Source organism: Phalangium opilio, unplaced genomic scaffold (assembly GCF_054372755.1).
Source record: "Phalangium opilio isolate 3A_F unplaced genomic scaffold, DU_Popi_V2 ptg000017l_1, whole genome shotgun sequence".
NCBI lineage: Eukaryota > Metazoa > Arthropoda > Arachnida > Opiliones > Phalangiidae > Phalangium > Phalangium opilio.
This window is the reverse complement of record NW_028324151.1, coordinates 11,809,361-11,830,210: the sequence shown is the minus strand read 5'-3', so window position 1 is coordinate 11,830,210 and position 20,850 is coordinate 11,809,361. Positions and strand designations below refer to the sequence as shown.

The 20,850-nt window shown below is 45.6% G+C and overlaps 3 non-coding genes across 3 annotated transcripts; all 3 read right to left on the bottom strand.

Annotated features, from left to right (window-relative positions):
* Positions 1-9,324: 9,324 nt before the first annotated feature.
* On the bottom strand, positions 9,325-9,397 carry TRNAK-CUU (transfer RNA lysine (anticodon CUU)). Its single transcript has one exon. It is a non-coding gene; the product is annotated as a tRNA-Lys (tRNA).
* Positions 9,398-10,058: 661 nt separating this feature from the next.
* TRNAK-CUU (transfer RNA lysine (anticodon CUU)) lies at positions 10,059-10,131 on the bottom strand. The gene has a single exon. It is a non-coding gene; the product is annotated as a tRNA-Lys (tRNA).
* A 2,357-nt stretch (positions 10,132-12,488) lies between these two features.
* TRNAD-GUC (transfer RNA aspartic acid (anticodon GUC)) lies at positions 12,489-12,561 on the bottom strand. Its single transcript has one exon. It is a non-coding gene; the product is annotated as a tRNA-Asp (tRNA).
* Between the last annotated feature and the right edge of the window lie 8,289 nt (positions 12,562-20,850).

The following is a 20,850-nucleotide window of genomic DNA, read 5'->3' as shown; positions in this document are numbered from 1 at the left end:
TTCGGTTAACAGCCGAACGCGCTAACCATTGCGCCAAGGAAGCCCAAAAAATAAATGTTCGTCAGGTATTGTGGAAAAACTCTGACTTTCTACGTTACATTTGAGATCCCATAACACCGCTCCCGGGTGGGCTCGAACAACCAACCTATTGGTTAACAGCCGAACGCGCTAACCATTGAGCCACGGAAGCTCAGAAATTTAATGGTTGTCAGGTATTGTGGAAAAGTTATGACTTTTCACGCTACATCTGAGACCCCACAACACCTCACCCGGGTGGGCTCGAACCACCAACCTTTCGGTTGACAGCTGAACGCGCTAACCATTCAATTCAATTCAATTCAATTCAAAATGTTTATTTTATTTGCATTACAGATACAGTATACCACGGGGCTAAGTCACATTGTGACTTGTAAGCCCCGTGCCTATCTGTTTAATTTAATATAACAATTTTAATTTAATCAAATAAAAATAGATTTAACAATGGTGTCTTATAATAAATAATGTTAAAGATTCGTGAAAAGCCATTGCGCCAAGGAAGCCCAAAAAATAAATGTTCGTCAGGTATTGTGGAAAAACTCTGACTTTCTACGTTACATTTGAGATCCCATAACACCGCTCCCGGGTGGGCTCGAACAACCAACCTATTGGTTAACAGCCGAACGCGCTAACCATTGAGCCACGGAAGCTCAGAAAATAAATGGTCGTCAGGTATTGTGGAAAAACTCTGACTTTTTACGTTACATTTGAGACCCCACAACACCTCTCCCGGGTGGAATGGAACCACCAACCTTTCGGTTAACAGCTGAACGCGCTAACCATAGCGCAACGGAAGCTCAAAAATTAAATGGTCGTCAGGTATTGTGGAAAAACTTTTATATTTTGGGTTACACCTGACACCTCACAACACCGCTCCCTAGTGGGCTTGAACCACCAACCTTTCGGTTAACAGATGAACGCGATAACCATTGCGCCACGGAAGCACTCGTTTAGCCAATCCACCCTGTCGCACTCGTTTAGCTAACCCACCCTGTCGCACTCGTTTAGCTAACCCACCCTGTCGCACTCGTTTAGCTAACCCACCCTCTCGCACTCGTTTAGCTAACCCACCCTGTCGCACTCGTTTAGCTAACCCACCCTGTCGCACTCGTTTAGCTAACACACCCTGTCGCACTCGTTTAGCTAACCCAACCTGTCGCACTCGTTTAGCTAATCCACCCTGTCGCACTCGTTTAGCTAACCCACCCTGTCGCACTCGTTTAGCTAACCCACCCTTTCGCACTCGTTTAGCTAACCCACCCTGTCGCACTCGTTTAGCTAACCCACCCTGCCGCAATCGTTTAGCTAACCCACCCTGTCGCACTCGTTTAGCTAACCCACCCTGTCGCACTCGTTTACCCTCTGGTTCTACAAGAGATACAGGGATACCCTTTGAGTGTGTTATAGTCCAATTTGTCCGCCCCTCCAACCATACTATAAACTTAGGGCTACGACAAGCATGGGCCGAGTAATTTAGCGAAATGTTCAAAAACATGCCATAACTCAGGTTTTACTAGAGATACGGGGATGTCCTTTGAGTATGTTATAGTCCAATTTGTTCCCCATCCAATGATACTAAAAACTTAGGGCGACGAGAAACTGGAGCCAAGTAATTAAGGAAAACGGTCAACTTAGTTTATCGTCTCACTTATTGTTATTATTTTAGCTATGATTTTTAACACTGCCCTTTGAAGGCCCATAACTCTTGTTCTATTAGAGATACGGGGATATCCTTTGAATATGTTAAAGCCCTTTTCGCTCCCCATACAAGGGTTCTTTAAACTTGAGGCTACGTCAATGTCTTCGTCAACTTTTGTTAGTGTCTCACTTATTGTTATTAGGTTACTTTTCATTTTTAACAATAAATTTGGAGGCTCGTAACTCTAGTTTTACTAGAGATACGGGGATGTCCTTTGAGTATGTTATAGTCCAACTTGTCCCCCATCCAATCATACTAAAAACTTAGGGCTACGACAAACTATACAAACAAGGGATCAGAGGAACTGCAAGTGCGTGGCTAAAAAGCTACCTAGAAAATTGACAATGCTACACTAGAGTGGGAAGGGATTTATCTGCGCCAAGTCAATTAATGTCTGGAGTTCCGCAGGGCTCTATAATATCACCACTCTCATAAAACAGGCACCGTCTGGTTACATGTTCATGTACGCAGATGACGCGCTCCTTTTATATAAATCGGCAAACCCAATAAATGCAATAGATCAATCAAACCACTACCTAGATAAGATATTTAAGTGGATCACAGATAATGGGCTTCTCCTTAATACAAAAAAGACGGAATGCATAATATTCCATAATAGGGGTACAGATGTCAGTAGGGTACTAAATGGTATCGAATTTAATAAGGAAAAAATTAAAATAGTAGATAAATACAAATATCTAGGCCTATACTTTGATAAAGACCTATCCACAGCGCAACGGAAGCTCAAAAATTAAATGGTCTTCAGGTATAGTGGAGAAATTATGACTTTTCACGTTACTTATAAAACTTAACACCAACGTTCCCGGGTGGGCTTGAGCCACCAACCTTTCGGATAACAGCAGAACGCGCTAACCATTGCACCACGCAGGCCCAAAAATTAAATGGTCGTCAGGTATTGTCGAAAAACTTTTATATTTTGGGTTACATCTGACACCTCAAAACACCGCTCCCGGGTGGGCTTGAACCACCAACCTATTGGTTAACAGCCGAACGCGCTTACCATTGCGCCACGGAAGCCCAAAAATTAAATGGTCGTCAGGTATTGTGGAAAAACTTTGGCTTTTTACGTTACATTTGAGATCTCGCAACACCGCTCCCGGGTGGGCTCGAACAACCAACCTATTGGTTAACAGCCGAACGCGATAACCATTGCGCCACGGAAGCCAAAAATTAAATGGTCGTCAGGTATTGTGGAAAAACTTTGGCTTTTTACGTTACATTTGAAATCCCTTAACACCGCTCCCGGGTGGGCTCGAACCACCAACCTATTGGTTAACAGCCGAACGCGCTAACCATTGAGCCACGGAAGCTCAGAAATTAAATGTTTGTCACGTATTGTGGAAAAGTTTTGACTTTTTACGCTACACCTGAGACCCCACAACACCTCTCCCGGGTGGGCTCGAACCACCAACCTTTCGGTTAACAGCTGAACGCGCTAACCATTGCGCCACGGAAGCCCAAAAATTAAATGTTCGTCAGGTATTGTGGAAAAACTCTGACTTTCTACGTTACATTTGAGATCCCATAACACCGCTCCCGGGTGGGCTCGAACAACCAACCTATTGGTTAACAGCCGAACGCGCTAACCATTGAGCCACGGAACTCAGAAATTAAATGGTTGTCAGGTATTGTGGAAAAGTTATGACTTTTCACGCTACATCTGAGACCCCACAACACCTCTCCCGGGTGGGCTCGAACCACCAACCTTTCGGTTAACAGCTGAACGCGCTAACCATTGCGCCACGGAAGACCAAAAATTAAACGTTCGTCAGGTATTGTGGAAAAACTCTGACTTTTTACGTTACATTTGAGATCCCATAACATCGCTCCCGGGTGGGCTCGAACCACCAACCTATTGGTTAACAGCCGAACGCGCTAACCATTGAGCCACGGAAGCTCAGAAATTAAATGTTTGTCACGTATTGTGGAAAAGTTTTGACTTTTTACGCTACCTCTGAGACCCCACAACTTCTCTCCCGGGTGGGCTCGAACCACCAACCTTTCGGTTAACAGCCGAACGCGCTAACCATTGCGCCAAGGAAGTCCAAAAAATAAATGGTCATCAGGTATTGTGGAAAAACTTTTCTTTTTACGTTACATTTGAGACTACACAACACCGCTCCCGGATGGGTTCGAACCACCAACCTTTCGGTTAACAGCCGAACGCGCTAACCATTGAGCCACGGAACTCAGAAATTAAATGGTTGTCAGGTATTGTGGAAAATTTATGACTTTTCACGCCACATCGTAGACCCCACAACACCTCTCCCGGGTGGGCTCGAACCACCAACCTTTCAGTTAACAGCTGAACGCGCTAACCATTGCGCCACCGAAGCCCAAAAATTAAATGCTCGGCAGGTATTGTGGAAAAACTCAGACTTTTTACGTTACATTTGAAATCCCATAACACCGCTCCCGGGTGGGCTCGAACCACCAACCTATTGGTTAACAGCCGAACGCGCTAACCATTGAGCCACGGAAGCCCAAAAATTAAATGGTCTTCAGGTATTGTGGAAAAACTATGACTTTTTACCTTACTTATCAAACTTTTACGTTACATCTGAGACCTCACAACATCGCTCCCGGGTGGGCTCGAACCACCAACCTTTCGGTTAACAGCCGAACGCGCTAACCATTGAGCCACGGAAGCCCAAACATTAAATGTCCGTCAGGTATTGTTTAAAAACTTTTCTTTTAACGTTAAATTTGAGACTACATAACACCGCTCCCGGGTGGGCTCGAACCACCAACCTATTGGTTAACTGCCGAACGCGCTAACCATTGAGCCACGGAAGCTCAGAAATTAAATGGTTGTCAGGTATTGTGGAAACGTTATGACTTTTCACGCTACATCTGAGACCCCACAACACCTCTCCCGGGTGGGCTCGAACCACCAACCTTTGGGTTAACAGCTGAATGCGCTAACCATTGCGACACGGAAGCCCAAAAATTAAATGTTCGTCAGGTATTGTGGAAAAACTCTGAATTTTTACGTTACATTTGAGATCCCTTTACACCGCTCCCGGGTGTGCTCGAACCACCAACCTATTGATTAACAGCCGAACCGCTAACCATTGAGCCACGGAAGCTCAGAAATTAAATGGTTGTCAGGTATTGTGGAAAAGTTATGACTTTTCACGCTACATCTGAGACCCCACGTCACCTCTCCCGGATGGGCTCGAACCACCAACCTATTGGTTAGCAGCCGAACGCGCTAACCATGGAGCCAAACAAGCTCAGAAATGAAAAGGTCTTCAGGTATTGTGGAAAATCTTTGACTTTTTGCGTTACATTTGAGATCCCTTAACACCGCTCCCGGGTGGGCTCGAACCACCAACCTTTCGGTTAACAACCGAACGCGCTAACCATTGCGCCACGGAAGCCCAAAAATTAAATGTTCGTCAGGTATTGTGGAAAAACTCTGACTTTTTACGTTACATTTGAGGTCCCTTAACACCGCTCCCGGGTGGGCTCGAACCAACAACCTATTGGTTAACAGCCGAACGCGCTAACCCTTGGGCCACGGAAGCTCAGAAATTAAATGGTTGTCACGTATTGTGGAAAAGTTTTGACTTTTTACGCTACATCTGAGACCCCACGTCACCTCTCCCGGGTGGGCTCGAACCACCAACCTATTGGTTAACAGCCGAACGCGCTAACCATTGAGCCACGGAAGCTCAGAAATTAAATGGTAGTCACGTATTGTGGAAAAGTTTTGACTTTTTACGCTACATCTGAGACCCCACGTCACCTCTCCCGGGTGGGCTCGAACCACCAACCTTTCGGTTAACAGCTGAACGCGCTAACCATTGCGCCACGGAAGCCCAAAAATTAAATGTTCGTCAGGTATTATGGAAAAGTTATGACTTTTCACGCTACATCTGAGACCCCACGTCACCTCTCCGAGGTTGGCTCGAACCACCAACCTATTGGTTAACAGCCGAACGCGCTAACCATTGAGCCACGGAAGCTCAGAAATTAAATGGTTGTCACGTATTGTGGAAAAGGTTTGACTTTTTACGCTACATCTGAGACCCCACGTCACCTCTCCCGGGTGGGCTCGAACCACCAGCCTATTGGTTAACAGCCGAACGCGACAACCATTGAGCCACGGGAGCTCAGAAATTAAATGGTTGTCACGTATTGGGGAAAAGTTATGACTTTTCACGCTACATCTTAGACCCCACAACACCTCTTCCGGGTGGGCTCGAACCAACAACCTTTCGGTTAACAGCTGAACGCGCTAACCATTGCGCCACGGAAGCCCAAAAATTAAATGTTCGTCAGGTATTGTGGAAAAACTCTGACTTTTTACGTTACATTTGAGATCCCATAACACCGCTCCCGGGTGGGCTCGAACCACCAACCTATTGGTTAACAGCCGAACGCGCTAACCATTGAGCCACGGAAGCTTAGAAATTTAATGGTTGTCACGTATTGTGGAAAAGTTTTGACTTTTTACGCTATATCTGAGACCCCACATCACCTCTCCCGGGTGGGCTCGAACCACCAACCTATTGGTTAAGAGCCGAACGCGCTAACCATTGAGCCACGGAAGCTCAGAAATTCAATGGTTGTCAGGTATTGTGGAAAAGTTATGACTTTTCACGCTACATCTGAGACCCCACGTCACCTCTCCCGGGTGGGCTCGAACCACCAACCTATTGGTTAACAGCCGAACGCGCTAACCATGGAGCCAAACAAGCTCAGAAATGAAAAGGTCTTCAGGTATTGTGGAAAAACTTTGACTTTTTACGTTACATTTGAGATCCCTTAACACCGCTCCCGGGTGGACTCGAACCACCAACCTTTCAGTTAACAGCTAAACGCGCTAACCATTGCGCCACGGAAGCACAAAAATTAAATGTTCGTCAGGTATTGTGGAAAAACTTTTCTTTTTACGTTACATTTGAGACTACACAACACCGCTCCCGGGTGTGATCGAACCACCAACCTTTCGGTTAACAGCCGAACGCGCTAACCATTGCGCCACGGAAGCCCAAACATTAAATGTCCGTCAGGTATTGTTTAAAAACTTTTCTTTTAACGTTAAATTTGAGACTACATAACACCGCTCCCGGGTGGGCTCGAACCACCAACCTATTGGTTAACTGCCGAACGCGCTAACCATTGAGCCACGGAAGCTCAGAAATTAAATGGTTGTCAGGTATTGTGGAAACGTTATGACTTTTCACGCTACATCTGAGACCCCACAACACCTCTCCCGGGTGGGCTCGAACCACCAACCTTTGGGTTAACAGCTGAATGCGCTAACCATTGCGACACGGAAGCCCAAAAATTAAATGTTCGTCAGGTATTGTGGAAAAACTCTGAATTTTTACGTTACATTTGAGATCCCTTTACACCGCTCCCGGGTGTGCTCGAACCACCAACCTATTGATTAACAGCCGAACCGCTAACCATTGAGCCACGGAAGCTCAGAAATTAAATGGTTGTCAGGTATTGTGGAAAAGTTATGACTTTTCACGCTACATCTGAGACCCCACGTCACCTCTCCCGGATGGGCTCGAACCACCAACCTATTGGTTAGCAGCCGAACGCGCTAACCATGGAGCCAAACAAGCTCAGAAATGAAAATGTCTTCAGGTATTGTGGAAAATCTTTGACTTTTTGCGTTACATTTGAGATCCCTTATCACCGCTCCCGGGTGGGCTCGAACCACCAACCTTTCGGTTAACAACCGAACGCGCTAACCATTGCGCCACGGAAGCCCAAAAATTAAATGTTCGTCAGGTATTGTGGAAAAACTCTGACTTTTTACGTTACATTTGAGGTCCCTTAACACCGCTCCCGGGTGGGCTCGAACCACCAACCTATTGGTTAACAGCCGAACGCGCTAACCCTTGGGCCACGGAAGCTCAGAAATTAAATGGTTGTCACGTATTGTGGAAAAGTTTTGACTTTTTACGCTACATCTGAGACCCCACGTCACCTCTCCCGGGTGGGCTCGAACCACCAACCTATTGGTTAACAACCGAACGCGCTAACCATTGAGCCACGGAAGCTCAGAAATTAAATGGTAGTCACGTATTGTGGAAAAGTTTTGACTTTTTACGCTACATCTGAGACCCCACGTCACCTCTCCCGGGTGGGCTCGAACCACCAACCTTTCGGTTAACAGCTGAACGCGCTAACCATTGCGCCACGGAAGCCCAAAAATTAAATGTTCGTCAGGTATTATGGAAAAGTTATGACTTTTCACGCTACATCTGAGACCCCACGTCACCTCTCCGAGGTTGGCTCGAACCACCAACCTATTGGTTAACAGCCGAACGCGCTAACCATTGAGCCACGGAAGCTCAGAAATTAAATGGTTGTCACGTATTGTGGAAAAGGTTTGACTTTTTACGCTACATCTGAGACCCCACGTCACCTCTCCCGGGTGGGCTCGAACCACCAGCCTATTGGTTAACAGCCGAACGCGACAACCATTGAGCCACGGGAGCTCAGAAATTAAATGGTTGTCACGTATTGGGGAAAAGTTATGACTTTTCACGCTACATCTTAGACCCCACAACACCTCTTCCGGGTGGGCTCGAACCAACAACCTTTCGGTTAACAGCTGAACGCGCTAACCATTGCGCCACGGAAGCCCAAAAATTAAATGTTCGTCAGGTATTGTGGAAAAACTCTGACTTTTTACGTTACATTTGAGATCCCATAACACCGCTCCCGGGTGGGCTCGAACCACCAACCTATTGGTTAACAGCCGAACGCGCTAACCATTGAGCCACGGAAGCTTAGAAATTTAATGGCTGTCACGTATTGTGGAAAAGTTTTGACTTTTTACGCTATATCTGAGACCCCACATCACCTCTCCCGGGTGGGCTCGAACCACCAACCTTTCGGTTAACAGCTGAACGCGCTAACCATTGCGCCACGGAAGCCCAAAAATTAAATGTTCGTCAGGTATTGTGGAAAAACTCTGACTTTTTACGTTACATTTGAGATCCCATAACACCGCTCCCGGGTGGGCTCGAACCACCAACCTATTGGTTAACAGCCGAACGCGCTAACCATTGAGCCACGGAAGCTTAGAAATTTAATGGTTGTCACGTATTGTGGAAAAGTTTTGACTTTTTACGCTACATCTGAGACACCGAAACACCTCTCCCGGGTGGGCTCGAACCACCAACCTTTCGGTTAACAGCCGAACGCGCTAACCATTGCGCCAAGGAAGCCCAAAAAATAAATGTCCGTCAGGTATTGTGGAAAAACTTTTCTTTTTACGTTACATTTGAGACTACATAACACCGCTCCCGGGTGGGCTCGAACCACCAACCTATTGGTTAACAGCTGAACGCGCTAACCATTGCGCCACGGAAGCCCAGAAGTTAAATGTTCGTCAGGTATTGTGGAAAAACTCTGACTTTTCACGCTACATCTGAGACCCCACAACACCTCTCCCGGGTGGCTCGAACCACCAACCTTTCGGTTAACAGCTGAACGCGCTAACCATTGCGCCACGGAAGCCCAAAAATTAAATGTTCGTCAGTTATTGTGGAAAAACTCTGACTTTTTACGTTACATTTTAGATCCCTTAACACCGCTCCCGGGTGGGCTCGAACCACCAACCTATTGGTTAAGAGCCGAACGCGCTAACCATTGAGCCACGGAAGCTCAGAAATTAAATGGTTGTCAGGTATTGTGGAAAAGTTATGACTTTTCACGCTACATCTGAGACCCCACAACACCTCTCCCGGGTGAGCTCGAACCACCAACCTTTCGGTTAACAGCTGAACGCGCTAACCATTGCGCCACGGAAGCCCAAAAATTAAATGTTCGTCAGGTATTGTGGAAAAACTCTGACTTTTTACGTTACATTTGAGATCCCATAACACCGCTCCCGGGTGGGCTCGAACCACCAACCTATTGGTTAACAGCCGAACGCGCTAACCATTGAGCCACGGAAGCTTAGAAATTTAATGGTTGTCACGTATTGTGGAAAAGTTTTGACTTTTTACGCTACATCTGAGACACCGAAACACCTCTCCCGGGTGGGCTCGAACCACCAACCTTTCGGTTAACAGCCGAACGCGCTAACCATTGCGCCAAGGAAGCCCAAAAAATAAATGTTTGTCAGGTATTGTGGAAAAACTTTTCTTTTTACGTTACATTTGAGACTACATAACACCGCTCCCGGGTGAGCTCGAACCACCAACTTATTGGTTAACAGCTGAACGCGCTAACCATTGCGCCACGGAAGCCCAAAAGTTAAATGTTCGTCAGGTATTGTGGAAAAATTCTGACTTTTTACGTTACATTTGAGATCCCTTAACACCGCTCCCGGGTGGGCTCGAACCACCAACCTATTGGTTAAGAGCCGAACGCGCTAACCATTGAGCCACGGAAGCTCAGAAATTAAATGGTTGTCAGGTATTGTGGAAAAGTTATGACTTTTCACGCTACATCTGAGACCCCACGTCACCTCTCCCGGGTGGGCTCGAACCACCAACCTATTGGTTAACAGCCGAACGCGCTAACCATGGAGCCAAACAAGCTCAGAAATGAAAAGGTCTTCAGGTATTGTGGAAAAACTTTGACTTTTTACGTTACATTTGAGATCCCTTAACACCGCTCCCGGGTGGACTCGAACCACCAACCTTTCAGTTAACAGCTAAACGCGCTAACCATTGCGCCACGGAAGCCCAAAAATTAAATGTTCGTCAGGTATTGTGGAAAAACTTTTCTTTTTACGTTACATTTGAGACTACACAACACCGCTCCCGGGTGTGATCGAACCACCAACCTTTCGGTTAACAGCCGAACGCGCAAACCATTGCGCCACGGAAGCCCAAAAATTAAATGTCCGTCAGGTATTGTTTAAAAACTTTTCTTTTAACGTTAAATTTGAGACTACATAACACCGCTCCCGGGTGGGCTCGAACCACCAACCTATTGGTTAACTGCCGAACGCGCTAACCATTGAGCCACGGAAGCTCAGGAATTAAATGGTTGTCAGGTATTGTGGAAACGTTATGACTTTTCACGCTACATCTGAGACCCCACAACACCTCTCCCGGGTGGGCTCGAACCACCAACCTTTGGGTTAACAGCTGAATGCGCTAACCATTGCGACACGGAAGCCCAAAAATTAAATGTTCGTCAGGTATTGTGGAAAAACTCTGAATTTTTACGTTACATTTGAGATCCCTTTACACCGCTCCCGGGTGTGCTCGAACCACCAACCTATTGATTAACAGCCGAACCGCTAACCATTGAGCCACGGAAGCTCAGAAATTAAATGGTTGTCAGGTATTGTGGAAAAGTTATGACTTTTCACGCTACATCTGAGACCCCACGTCACCTCTCCCGGATGGGCTCGAACCACCAACCTATTGGTTAACAGCCGAACGCGCTAACCATGGAGCCAAACAAGCTCAGAAATGAAAAGGTCTTCAGGTATTGTGGAAAATCTTTGACTTTTTGCGTTACATTTGAGATCCCTTAACACCGCTCCCGGGTGGGCTCGAACCACCAACCTTTCGGTTAACAGCCGAATGCGCTAACCATTGAGCCAAGGAAGCTCAGAAATTAAATGGTTGTCAGGTATTGTGGAAAAGTTATGACTTTTCACGCTACATCTGAGACCCCACAACACCTCTTCCGGGTGGGCTCGAATCACCAACCTTTCGGTTAACAGCTGAACGCGCTAACCATTGCGCCACGGAAGCCCAAAAATTAAATGTTCGTCAGGTAATGTGGAAAAACTCTGACTTTTTACGTTACATCAGAAGAAAATAGGGGAAGTGGGTAGCTTGGGCAACTTCGCGAGGCGTCCCGTTTACGGATTTTTCGCGCCATTTCCCTCCCCGTGGGGGTGAAGAGAGATAGGATTTTTACGCGCATTAACACACGAATGACGTTATTCTGTGGACAGTACGGTCCTACGCCTTCCAACTGACTAGAGGCGTCTGCTAGAGGCAGTGAGGCACTCAGGCACTCAGGCAGAATAGCAGAGGCTGGAATCGAGTGGTAAGTACTAAATTCATAACTTATTTTAAAATGTCTTTATTTTTAAATACAATGGTATTTCTAAGTTTCAGGGAAAAAATTAACTTGTCCGAAGTTTTAAACTGTGATAGGGAAGAGTTCAAAGTAATAAAGTTGTTTCCAAGTTGTTGTAGTTTGATTTTTAACATTGGGATTGGTTTGGGTAGATCTTACTTTTCCTTTCAACACAGCCTGAGTTTTCTTATCGGTAGTAGTTAAATCACACTGCGTACTCTTAACGACATTCATTTTATTAAATAACCGAATTTTCGTCCTTAATTAAACCAATATCCGCATTAACCCGTTGCCTGACGTAACCCTAACTCAAACTGAAGCACAGCAGAAATATAAGCAGACTACACAAGTTAGTTCCACAGTTCGCTACATGGTGGCGTTCGCAATGAAATCTGGTACTATGTTATGCTTCGCGCCGATTGGCCAGATTCAAATTTTAAGGGTGGTAGGGGAATCGACCATTGTAAGTGAGAATCACTGGACGACTTGTATGGCTCAAGGCTACGGCTACCCACGTCCCCTATTTTCTTCTGGTTACATTTGAGATCCCATAACGCCGCTCCCGGGTGGGCTCGAACCACCAACCTATTGGTTAACAGCCGAACGCGCTAGCCATTGAGCCACGGAAGCTCAGAAATTAAATGGTTGTCACGTATTGTGGAAAAGTTTTGAATTTTTACGCTACATCTGAGACACCAAACACCTCTCCCGGGTGGGCTCGAACCACCAACCTTTCGGTTGACAGCTGAACGCGCTAACCATTGCGCCAAGGAAGCCCAAAAATTAAATGCTCGTCAGGTATTGTGGAAAAACTTTTCTTTTTACGTTACATTTGAGATCCCATAACCCCGCTCCCGGGTGGGCTCGAACCACCAACCTTTTGGTTAACAGCCGAACGCGCTTACCATTGAGCCACGGAAGCTCAGAAATTAAATGTTTGTCACGTATTGTGGAAAAGTTTCGACTTTTTACGCTACATCTGAGACACCAAAACACCTCTCCCGGGTGGGCTCGAACCACAAACCATTCGGATAACAGCTGAACGCGCTAACCATTGCGCCAAGGAAGCCCAAAAGTTAAATGCTCGTCAGGTATTGTGGAAAAACTCTGACTTTTTACGTTACATTTGAGACTACACAACACCGCTCCCGGGTGCGCTCGAACCACCAACCTTTCGGTTAACAGCCGAACGCGCTAACCATTGCGCCACGGAAGCCCAAAAATTAAATGTTCGTCAGGTATTGTGGAAAAACTCTGACTTTTTACGTTACATTTGATATCCCTTAACACCGCTCCCGGGTGGGCTCGAACCATCAACCTACTGGTTAACTGCCGAACGCGCTAACCATTGAGCCACGGAAGCTTAGAAATTAAATGGTTGTCAGGTATTGTGGAAAAGTTATGACTTTTCACGCTACATCTGAGACCCCACGTCACCTCTCCCGGGTGAGCTCGAACCACCAACCTATTGGTTAACAGCCGAACGCGCGAACCATTGAGCCACGGAAGCCCAGAAATTAAATTTTTGTCACGTATTGTGGAAAAGTTTTGACTTTTTACGCTACATCTGAGACACCGAAACACCTCTCCCGGGTGGGCTCGAACCACCAACCTTTCGGTTAACAGCCGAACGCGCTAACCATGGAGCCAAACAAGCTCAGAAATGAAAAGGTCTTCAGGTATTGTGGAAAAACTTTGACTTTTTACGTTACATTTGAGATCCTATCGGATCTCAAATGTAACGTAAAAAGTCAGAGTTTTTCCACAATACCTGACGAACATTTAATTTTTGGGCTTCCGTGGCGCAATGGTTAGCGCGTTCAGCTGTTAACCAAAAGGTTGGTGGTTCGAGCCCACCCGGGAGAGGTGTTGTGGGGTCTCAGATGTAGCGTGAAAAGTCATAACTTTTCCACAATACCTGACAAACATTTAATTTCTGAGCTTCCGTGGCTCAATGGTTAGCGCGTTCGGCTGTTAACCAATAGGTTGGTTGTTCGAGCCCACCCGGGAGCGGTGTTATGGGATCTCAAATGTAACGTAGAAAGTCAGAGTTTTTCCACAATACCTGACGAACATTTAATTTTTGGGCTTCCGTGGCGCAATGGTTAGCGCGTTCAGCTGTTAACCGAAAGGTTGGTGGTTCGAGCCCACCCGGGAGAGGTCTTGTGGGGTCTCAGATGTAGCGTGAAAAGTCATAACTTTTCCACAATACCTGACAACCATTTAATTTCTGAGCTTCCTCGGCTCAATGGTTAGCGCGTTCGGCTGTTAACCAATAGGTTGGTGGTTCGACCCACCCGGGAGCGGTATTATGGGATCTCAAATGTAACGTAAAAAGTCAGAGTTTTTCCAAAATACCTGACGAACATTTAATTTTTTGGCTTCCGTGGCGCAATGGTAAGCGCGTTCGACTTTAACCGAAAGGTTGGTGGTTCGAGCCCACCCGGGAGATGTGTTGTGGGGTCTCAGATGTAGCGTGAAAAGTCATAACTTTTCCACAATACGTGACAACCATTTAATTTCTGAGCTCCGGTGGCTCAATGGTTATCGCGTTCGGCTGTTAACCAATAGGTTTGTGGTTCGAGCCCTCCCGGGAGCGGTGTTGTGGGATCTCAAATGTAACGTAAAAAGCCAAAGTTTTTCGACAATACCTGACGATTATTTAATTTTTGGACTTCCGTGGTTCAATGGTTAACGCGTTCGGCTGTTAACCAAGAGGTTGCTGGTTCGAGCCCACCCGGGAGCGGTGTTGTGAAGTCTCAAATGTAACGTAAAAAGCCAAAGTTTTTCCACAATACCTGACGACCATTTAATTTTTGGGCTTCCATGGCGCAATGGTAAGCGCGTTCGGCTGTTAACCAATAGGTTGGTGGTTCGAGCCCACCCGGGAGAGGTGTAGTGGGGTCTCAGATGTAGCGTGAAAAGTCATAACATTTCCAAAATACCTGACAACCATTTAATTTCTGAGCTTCCGTGGCTCAATGGTTAGCGCGTTCGGCTGTTAACCAATAGGTTGGTGGTTCGAGCCCACCCGGGAGCGGTGTTATGGGATCTCAAATGTAACGTAAAAAGTCAGAGTTTTTCCACAATACCTGACGACCATTTAATTTTTGGGCTTCCGTGGCGCAATGGTTAGCGCGTTCGGCTGTTAACCGAAAGGTTGGTGGTTCGAGCCCACCCGGGAGAGGTGTTGTGGGGTCTCAGATGTAGCGTGAAAAGTCATAACTTTTCAACAATACCTGACAACCATTTAATTTCAGAGCTTCCGTGGCTCAATGGTTAGCGCGTTCGGCTGTTAACCAATAGGTTGGCTGTTCGAGCCCACCCGGGAGCGGTGTTATGGGATCTCAAATGTAACGTAGAAAGTCAGAGTTTTTCCACAATACCTGACGAACATTTAATTTTTGGGCTTCCGTGGCGCAATGGTTAGCGCGTTCAGCTGTTAACCGAAAGGTTGGTGGTTCTAGCCCACCCGGGAGAGGTGTTGTGGGGTCTCAGATGTAGCGTAAAAAGTCAAAACTTTTAAATAATACCTGACAACCATTTAATTTCAGAGCTTCCGTGGCTCAATGGTTAGCGCGTTCGGCTGTTAACCAATAGGTTGGCTGTTCGAGCCCACCCGGGAGCGGTGTTATGGGATCTCAAATGTAACGTAGAAAGTCAGAGTTTTTCCACAATACCTGACGAACATTTAATTTTTGGGCTTCCGTAGCGCAATGGTTAGCGCGTTCGGCTGTTAACCGAAAGGTTGGTGGTTCGAGCCCACCCGGGACGGTGTTGTGTAGTCTCAAAGGTTACGTAAAAAGAAAAGTTTTTCCACAATACCTGACGCCCATTTATTTTTTGGGCTTCCTTGGCGCAATGGTAAGCACGTTCGGCTGTTACCAATAGGTTGGAGGTTCGAGCCCACCCGGGAGAGGTGTTGTGGGGTCTCAGATGTAGCGTAAAAAGTCAAAACTTTTCCACAATACGTGACAAACATTTAATTTCTGAGCTTCCGTGGCTCAATGGTTAGCGCGTTCGGCTGTTAACCAATAGGTTGGTTGTTCGAGCCCACCCGGGAGCGGTGTTATGGGATCTCAAATGTAACGTAAAAAGTCAGAGTTTTTCCACAATACCTGACGACCATTTAATTTTTGGGCTTCCGTAGCGCAATGGTTAGCGCGTTCGGCTGTTAACCGAAAGGTTGGTGGTTCGAGCCCACCCGGGACGGTGTTATGTAGTCTCAAAGGTTACGTAAAAAGAAAAGTTTTTCCACAATACCTGACGACCATTTATTTTTTGGGCTTCCTTGGCGCAATGGTTAGCGCGTTCAGCTGTTAACCGAAAGGTTGGTGGTTCTAGCCCACCCGGGAGAGGTGTTGTGGGGTCTCAGATGTAGCGTAAAAAGTCAAAACTTTTCCAAAATACGTGACAAACATTTAATTTCTGAGCTTCCGTGGCTCAATTGTTAGCGCGTTCGGCTGTTAACAATAGGTTGGTTGTTCGAGCCCACCCGGGAGCGGTGTTGTGGGATCTCAAATGTAACGTAAAAAGTCAGAGTTTTTCCACAATACCTGACGACCATTTAATTTTTGGGCTTCCGTGGCGCAATGGTTAGCGCGTTCGGCTGTTAACCGAAAGGTTGGTGGTTCGAGCCCACCCGGGACGGTGTTGTGTAGTCTCAAAGGTTACGTAAAAAGAAAAGTTTTTCCACAATACCTGACGCCCATTTATTTTTTGGGCTTCCTTGGCGCAATGGTAAGCACGTTCGGCTGTTACCAATAGGTTGGAGGTTCGAGCCCACCCGGGAGAGGTGTTGTGGGGTCTCAGATGTAGCGTAAAAAGTCAAAACTTTTCCACAATACCTGACAACCATTTAATTGCTGAGCTTCCGTGGCTCAATGGTTAGCGCGTTCGGCTGTTAACCAATAGGTTGTTTGTTCGAGCCCACCCGGGAGCGGTGTTATGGGATCTCAAATGTAAAGTAGAAAGTCAGAGTTTTTCCACAATACCTGACGAACATTTAATTTTTGGGCTTCCGTGGCGCAATGGTTAGCGCGTTCAGCTTTTAACCGAAAGGTTGGTGGTTCTAGCCCACCCGGGAGAGGTGTTGTGGGGTCTCAGATGTAGCGTAAAAAGTCAAAACTTTTCCACAATACCTGACAACCATTTAATTTCTGAGCTTCCGTGGCTCAATGGTTAGCGCGTTCGGCTGTTAACCAATAGGTTGTTTGTTCGAGCCCACCCGGGAGCGGTGTTATGGGATCTCAAATGTAACGTAAAAAGAAAAGTTTTTCCACAATACCTGACGACCATTTATTTTTTGGGCTTCCTTGGCGCAATGGTTAGCGCGTTCGGCTGTTAACCGAAAGGTTGGTGGTTCGAGCCCACCCGGGAGAGGTGTTGTGGGGTCTCAGATGTAGCGTAAAAAGTCAAAACATTTCCACAATACGTGACAAACATTTAATATCTGAGCTTCCGTGGCTCAATGGTTAGCGCGTTCGGCTGTTAACCAATAGGTTGCTGGTTCGAGCCCACCCGGGAGCGGTGTTGTGAAGTCTCAAATAAAACGTAAAAAGCCAAAGTTTTTCCACAATACCTGACGCCCATTTATTTTTTGGGCTTCCTTGGCGCAATGGTAAGCACGTTCGGCTGTTACCAATAGGTTGGAGGTTCGAGCCCACCCGGGAGAGGTGTTGTGGGGTCTCAGATGTAGCGTAAAAAGTCAAAACATTTCCACAATACGTGACAAACATTTAATTTCTGAGCTTCCGTGGCTCAATGGTTAGCGCGTTCGGCTGTTAACCAATAGGTTGGTGGTTCGAGCCCACCCGGGAGCGGTGTTATGGGATCTCAAATGTAACGTAAAAAGTCTGAGTTTTTCCACAATACCTGACGAACATTTAATTTTTTGGCTTCCGTGGCGCAATGGTTAGCGCGTTCAGCTGTTAACCGAAAGGTTGGTGGTTCGAGCCCACCCGGGAGAGGTGTTGTGGGGTCTCAGATGTAGCGTGAAAAGTCATAACTTTTCCACAATACATGACAACCATTTAATTTCTGATCTCCGGTGGCTCAATGGTTATCGCGTTCGGCTGTTAACCAATAGTTTGGTGGTTCGAGCCCACCCGGGAGCGGTGTTGTGGGATCTCAAATGTAACGTAAAAAGCCAAAGTTTTTCCACAATACCTGACGACCATCTAATTTTTGGGCTTCCGTGGCGCAATGGTAAGCGCGTTCGGCTGTTAACCAATAGGTTGGTGGTTAGAGCCCACCCGGGAGAGGTGTAGTGGGGTCTCAGATGTAGCGTGAAAAGTCATAACTCTTCCACAATACCTGACAACCATTTAATTTCTGAGCTTCCGTGGCTCAATGGTTAGCGCGTTCGGCTGTTAACCAATAGGTTGGTTGTTCGAGCCCACCCGGGAGCGGTGTTATGGGATCTCAAATGTAACGTAAAAATTCAGAGTTTTTCCACAATACCTGACGACCATTTAATTTTTGGGCTTCCGTGGCGCAATGGTTAGCGCATTCGGCTGTTAACCGAAAGGTTGGTGGTTCGAGCCCACCCGGGACGGTGTTGTGTAGTCTCAAAGGTTACGTAAAAAGAAAAGTTTTTCCACAATACCTGACGACAATTTATTTATTGGGCTTCCTTGGCGCAACGGTTAGCTTGTTCGGCTGTTAACCGAAAGGTTGGTGGTTCGAGCCCACCCGAGAGAGGTGTTGTGGGGTCTCAGATGTAGCGTAAAAAGTCAAAACTTTTCCACAATACCTGACAACCATTTAATTTCTGCGCTTCCGTGGCTCAATGGTTAGCGCGTTCGGCTGTTAACCAATAGGTTGTTTGTTCGAGCCCACCCGGGAGCGGTGTTATGGGATCTCAAATGTAAAGTAGAAAGTCAGAGTTTTTCCACAATACCTGACGAACATTTAATTTTTGGGCTTCCGTGGCGCAATGGTTAGCGCGTTCAGCTGTTAACCAATAGTTTGGTGGTTCGAGCCCACCCGGGAGCGGTGTTGTGGGATCTCAAATGTAACGTAAAAAGCCAAAGTTTTTCCACAATACCTGACGACCATCTAATTTTTGGGCTTCCGTGGCGCAATGGTAAGCGCGTTCGCCTGTTAACCAATAGGTTGGTGGTTAGAGCCCACCCGGGAGAGGTGTAGTGGGGTCTCAGATGTAGCGTGAAAAGTCATAACTTTTCCACAATACCTGACAACCATTTAATTTCTGAGCTTCCGTGGCTCAATGGTTAGCGCGTTCGGCTGTTAACCAATAGGTTGGTTGTTCGAGCCCACCCGGGAGCGGTGTTATGGGATCTCAAATGTAACGTAAAAATTCAGAGTTTTTCCACAATACCTGACGACCATTTAATTTTTGGGCTTCCGTGGCGCAATGGTTAGCGCATTCGGCTGTTAACCGAAAGGTTGGTGGTTCGAGCCCACCCGGGACGGTGTTGTGTAGTCTCAAAGGTTACGTAAAAAGAAAAGTTTTTCCACAATACCTGACGACAATTTATTTATTGGGCTTCCTTGGCGCAACGGTTAGCTTGTTCGGCTGTTAACCGAAAGGTTGGTGGTTCGAGCCCACCCGAGAGAGGTGTTGTGGGGTCTCAGATGTAGCGTAAAAAGTCAAAACTTTTCCACAATACCTGACAACCATTTAATTTCTGAGCTTCCGTGGCTCAATGGTTAGCGCGTTCGGCTGTTAACCAATAGGTTGTTTGTTCGAGCCCACCCGGGAGCGGTGTTATGGGATCTCAAATGTAAAGTAGAAAGTCAGAGTTTTTCCACAATACCTGACGAACATTTAATTTTTGGGCTTCCGTGGCGCAATGGTTAGCGCGTTCAGCTTTTAACCGAAAGGTTGGTGGTTCTAGCCCAACGGGTGCTCTTTCGCCCAACGAGTAAGACCAGTTTTCGAAATCTCTTAGTTCGCTCTCGTGCCTCTGGGAATGACGTATTTGGTTACGAGCTGTACGATTTCGGGGAGGCTTATTTATATTAGCAATTTCGTCTGTCTCTGAACTCCGTTAGCCGTGATAAAGTTTAGACGTTAGCTATAATTGTTTTACGGTATTTAGGCCTATAGTATAAAATAAATTAACACTTTAAAAAATTAATGACCAATTTAATATAAAAAATTTTTAACAAAAGAAACTTTAATTTTTTAACAATTAAGAAATATTTATTCACAAATTAGGGAACATTTTATTTAATATAAAAAGTTTTTAACAAGAGAAACTTTAATTTTTTTAACAATTTATAAATATTCATTCACAAATTGAGGAACATTTTAATGAGGTCTTTAGTTTTTAATGAGATATTTAGTTATTTTTAATGAGATATTTAGTTTTTTTTAATGAGATATAGTTTTTTAACCAACACATTTTGATAAGCAAAACCTTAGAAACTCAATTATTTAGTGAGCTTTTTAATTTTTTTATTTTTCTGTCTTTCCTGAGCTTCATTGGTTGTACTCATATTGATAAATTTCATCCTAATCAAGGTTCGCATTTTGATATAACAAAATATAATATCCCTAGGATATAGTGAGATCTTGAGACATATTTGATCTGTAAGATCATTCACAACACACTTGCTTTTTCTTAGAAAGAGCAATTTTGAATCCTGTTCACCTTTATGATATTGGCAAAAATAGTGTTCAAATAATTTGGTATCTTTTAAAAATTGGTTAGAAGGAGCTACAATGGCTCCATAACTTAAATGGGCTACCCAAGAGGGAATACCATAGTCGTGGTCTATCACAGAATCAGTTTGACATTTGAGATCAATATTTGGGTATTTAGCTAAAAACTTATTTGCAACCCAACCTGCAAGATATTGCATTCCTCCCTCTACGTGAGAAGTCAAAACACTGACATTCTCCAGATTCTTATTGGGGGATTTCAAAAGGATCTTTTGATTAGAGAAAAAATTGCTATTACAAGATTTCAAAATAAAGTTATTACTAACTGGGAGGTCCTTTAGAACAGTACAAACACCTGACCTAGGATATTTTTTCTGTGGTGAACTGGTTGGGGTAATCAAATTACATACTGGAGAAACCGTATCTAACGTAT